At 45.0% G+C, this 5,038-nt stretch overlaps 1 pseudogene; it reads left to right on the forward strand.

Moving 5' to 3' along the window:
• Positions 1-690: 690 nt before the first annotated feature.
• On the forward strand, positions 691-1,138 carry LOC110307679 (annotated as a pseudogene).
• Positions 1,139-5,038: the final 3,900 nt, after the last annotated feature.

A 5,038-nucleotide genomic window follows, 5' to 3' on the forward strand; every position in this document is an offset into this window, starting at 1 on the left:
ACTCATCCGTTCTCTTAGACGCTGGGATAGCAACTCTACTTTGGAGCAGGAAGAGCAGTGTCAGGGGCTTGAGGATATGAGTCCCTGGTGGCCTGTGGTCTCTTGCAGCTGCCTAACAAGACGTTCTTAGGCTACACTTGCGTTTCCTTAAGCCATACCTACAGCATTGCTTAGCAATGCCCATGTAACCAATAGACATGAAACAATGTAACTGAAGGCTGGAGGTGTGGCTTAGCAGGAAACAATGTAACCAAAGGTGTTGCTTAGCAGGGAAGAGTCTTAAGCAGAGGACCTGCAGTTTCCGGCAGCTCACCCGAGTTCAAAACCACCCAGAACCTCAGTTCCAGAGGATCCTATGTGCCTTTCTGACTTCTTCTGTGTCCCCCATGCTTACAAAGCATATACATAAACTCAGATGCATGCATATATAAACAACACAATCCAGGGAATTTTACTCCATAGTATAGAGATGAAGTAATTGAAGGTATACAGAAAGGTAGAAAGGCTTAGCTATGAAAATGTTAAAGACGGTATCATCTGCAACAGGGAAAACGGAAACTGTCTAAGGGAGAAACAAAAGGTAGTTTAGAGGGGGCAGTAGGAAAGCAGCAGCAGTCTCCTGAAGGTGAGGACTCTAGGCTCGCAAGCCCACCCTGGCCCCAGTCCCCACCAGGTGAGTGCTGACCAGCCATGGTCAAGGTCAGTCTCACCTTCAGCAACCACAGGAAGCCTTGGGTCTCCCAGTTCTGCCCGCCCTATAGTTAAGATGAGCCAACAGCAAATCACTAGGAGGTACGCAATGAGAATGTGTGTAATCACGCAGAAGACATTATTGTCTTCTGTGTAGATTCATCAGAAAGTGAACTTGACATTTTATATCTGTTTGTGTCGACATTAGACAAATGGTTTTTTTTTTTTTAAATGTCTGTGAACTGGGTTTACTATTTCGTATAGACAAGGTTCACAATATTCTTGCAGAAACGGTGATGAGGGAGAAAAGGTATTGGAGACCAGCATGAATAAGATTGTTGCAAAACTTGATGCACAAAATTAACTGGAGAATCCAGAGGTCTCTGGGCTCTCCAGCCTCTGGTTCCTGGTTATCCAGGCAGTGTGGGGCGTGGGCTTCCTTTTGTGACATGGGCCTTGAATTAGATTAGTCATTGGTTGGCCACTCCCACAAGTTCTGTGACATCACTGCCTCGGCGCCTCTCGCAGGCAAGGCAGATGGTAGGTTTTGGCAGATTGGAAGGTTTTGTGACTGGGTTGGTTGCCTTGCCTGCTAATCTGGTTTCTGAAAGGTCTCCTCTAAGGACCTTGGCTAGGGTGAGAGAAACTGAAAACAGTGACCTCTAGTGGACACGGAAAGATGTTTGAGTTTTCATTTCTTTATTGGGATGGTGGATGACTCCAAGAAAACAGCAGGGCAGGTAACAAACTCACAAAGATTGACAGCAGTGCACAAGACCGGCACAAGTTCCAACCAGACAAAAATCTCAGCACAGAGAATGAATGGAAATGAACCCAAAGTCCCACCCCCTCACCAAGAAGCCTTCTGCAGGTGATACAGTCTAAGGAAAATCCATCTTCTTCCATGTCCGGTATATCAACCACCCCAGGGCAGGCTCCATGCTAACACAAAATAAACTCCACAGTTTTCTTGTGTGTGTGTGTGTGTGTGTGTGTGTGTGTGTGTGTTGGGGGCGGGGGGATGGCTGAATTAATTATATTACGGCAAACATAAAAACGTGAAAGTAATAAATGTTTTGACTTTGAAAAGCTACAATTAGGTAGAAATACCAAGTTACCAAATAGCATTTCTTTTAGGATTCTAATTATATTAAATAAATTTGTCAGACCATACCTGACAAAAAGAAATTCTCTCCTTCTGAGTAGTACTTAAGAGATTTTAATTTTTGCTTTTTATTGTTCTAATTTGCTGTGCTTCTGGAATAACAACACAATTGGGCATGTTTGATGACTCGGGCCTGGTGTTCTTTTAAGAGCTGGGGGCCCGGCAGTCCCTGTGATGCCTGATGTGGGGGCAGGACGCTAATGTGCTGCTGGCTGCCTCTTCTGTGACTTGGAAACCTGGGGAGGTGGAGGAACTGCTTCCTGTCTTTTGGCCACTCTAGTCCTCTAATCAAGGAAACCTCTTGGGTCTAGGGACTGATTGGTGGCTGATACGCATATACAGTGTCAACTTTTCCAAGGAAAATAATGACCCCCCGCTTTTTTTCCAGACCAGATTCCCACAGGAAGGCTCCACAAGCTGGGTGTTTGGGTGTCTTGTAACTGAACTAGGTGGCAGAGGAAGGGAATGTTCAAGTCACTCCCCTGTGATCATATCAAGTAATGACAGGATATTTCCTCTGTATTTTAAATTTTATCTTCTGTACATGAGCATTTTGGCTGTGTATATCTGTGCACCACCTGTGTGCCTACGGAGGCCAGAGGCAGGCATTGGATTCCTTGCGGAATTTTCAGATGGTTATAAGATGCCATGTGGATGCTGGGGCTCAGATACGGGTCCTCTGTGAGAGCACCTGATAACCTTCACCCTTGAGCCATCTTTCCAGCCCTGACCACTGGCTGTTTCTAATGAGAGGGGTTCTGGATTTGGGGACTGCTAAGGTGGCAGCTCACATGAAGTTTGTTCTTTGGTTTTAGAGGCATCCCCAAATGGAGTAGAGTTGTGCTTCCCTGTGCTGCTGTCGGTGGGCTGTGAAGTTTGAAGATAAGACTGTGGCAAAGCATGGGTTACCTAGGTGCTCAGCGAATGGAACCTGATGCTACTGCCATCTGGCGGTCAGCTTAACCTTTTGTGTGTGGGGATCTTGACATCAGAAAGCTTTGCAAAAATCTTTTAAAGAATAACTTTTGGGGGGACTATAGAATTGATTGAAAGACATAAATCTTCAGCTAGCATAAATGCACTCAAGAGTGACTATTGTTCTTTTGGAAAGTGGCTAACTGTGTGTGTATGTATGGGGGTGTCCCTGGTATGTGTGCACATGCGCATGCAAGAGTGCAGGGTCATGTTTGCGTGTGCCTGTATGGAGGTGAGAGGTCACTGTGGCACGGCTTCCTCGATCACTCATCAGGGTCTCTCAGTGATTCTGGAGCTCCAAGGCCAGCGAGTGCCAGGGCCTAGCTGTCTCTCTGGGATTGTAGATGAGAGCCACTGTGCTCGCCTTTGACATGTGTCCTGGGGATTTTAACTTAGGTCCCCTTGCTTGTTTGCCCACTAAGCCATTGCCTGTAGTTTTAGATTTCTGTATTACAAAAACCCAACAAGTACGTAAGTTATTTTGTAGACTGGAAGCTGGGTTTCATCAGGCTGTGCTGTGTACTTATTTTAAAGGTTACGTCTAGGGGATTAGTACACACAACCTTATTTGTCAGTTAAAGATAAAAAGAGAACACTACCTCTTACTAAGTGTATATCTTGTTTGAAACTGGCTTGTTCATTTTACAACCTTATTAGATGGGGAGTAACTGACTGGCCTAAGTTCCTGTCTGGTGGCTGGTACAGTCGGATTAAAACAAGCTAACACCAGACTTCTTTTCCATTTTCCACCGACCTCTCTCCCACTTCAGCAGCCTTGTGAGTGGGACTGGCTGACCCCACTGTTGAGGCCGGGAGCATTGTAGAGTATTTCATGAATTTGTTTTGCCCGAGTTATGAAATGCCTTGTAGTGTGTCCCAGATCTCACTGTCGGAGTGGGTGATTCTGAAGTGTTCAGTGGTGACTCTTTGGTGTTTCTGATCTTTCCCATGGCAGTTTGTGGGGAATGAAGTCACACACAGACATTTCTGGTGTCAGCATCCTCATTTAATCATGACAGCTGCTGGCCACTGCTTTGAGAGCTGAGCAGTGTTTGCTAGCCTCTGAGTGCTTGCCAAGGTACCTAGCACACAGCCAATAATCACTATGTGATTATCACCTGGCTCCCAGTGTGTTTTGGTGACAATCCTTATTCTCATTTTGGGCGTACATAATCAACCATTTTCGGGAGTAAACATCCCCAAATAAAATAATACACACATTGAAAAGTTTAAAAAAAAAGAGTTCTAAAAGGTCTTAGAGTGACTTCGAACACGTTAATCTCTGAAGTTTACTGAGGTAGCTTAGTCACCTCCTTGCCATCGGACATTATTTGCTCTTTTTAAAATATTTTATCCAAGGTTGCAAAGATTTTTCTCCTTGTTTCCACAGGTCTCTAGTACATTTGGCACATATGGCCTTTTCTTTTTTCTTTTCTTTTCTTTTCTTTCTTTCTTTTTTTTTTTTTTGTTGTTGTTTTGTTTTGTTTTGTTTTTGAGACAGGGTTTCTCTGCACAGCCTTGGCTGTCCTGGAACTCACTTTGTAGACCAGGCTGGCCTTGAACTCAGAAATCCACCTGCCTCTGCCTCCCCAGTGCTGGGATTAAAGGCGTGCACCACCACACCCGGCTGGCCTTTTAACATCCTACACGTTTTGACCTAATTGGAACCCTCTAGAAGCTTTGTCTTTAAGTAGCACCATTATAGATGCAACAACTTAATTTAGGTGTTTTCTCTATGTTAGGATGGTCAACTGGGATCACTTACAGCTTCCATTCTTGCTACTGAGTGCCTTTGCATTGTAGGTATGGTGTATGCATGTGTGTGTGCATGTGTACACTCTCAGGCATGCACAAGGAAGCCAGCAGAGGACATTGGCATCCCTTCAGTCACTCTTCACTTTGTTCTTTTGAGACAGGATTTCTCGCCAAAGAACCTGTAGTCTGAGGTTTGACTCTGTGTGCTGGCCAGCAAACTCCCGTCATCCTCCTGAGTGTTTTCCCAGTGCTGGGGTACCAGGCACACGAAGCCGTGCCTTGTTTTTATGTAGGGAAGATTTGAACTCAGGTCCTTGTGTTTGTTCTGCAAGTCCTCTTAGTCACTGAGTCATCCACTTAGCCTGAGAATCTTTTATATACACACCACTTATACACTTTGGTTCTCTACCCCTTAGGATAGACTCTGAAAGGATGAATGTTAGGTCAAAGGTC

This window comes from Mus caroli, chromosome 13, assembly GCF_900094665.2.
Source record: "Mus caroli chromosome 13, CAROLI_EIJ_v1.1, whole genome shotgun sequence".
NCBI lineage: Eukaryota > Metazoa > Chordata > Mammalia > Rodentia > Muridae > Mus > Mus caroli.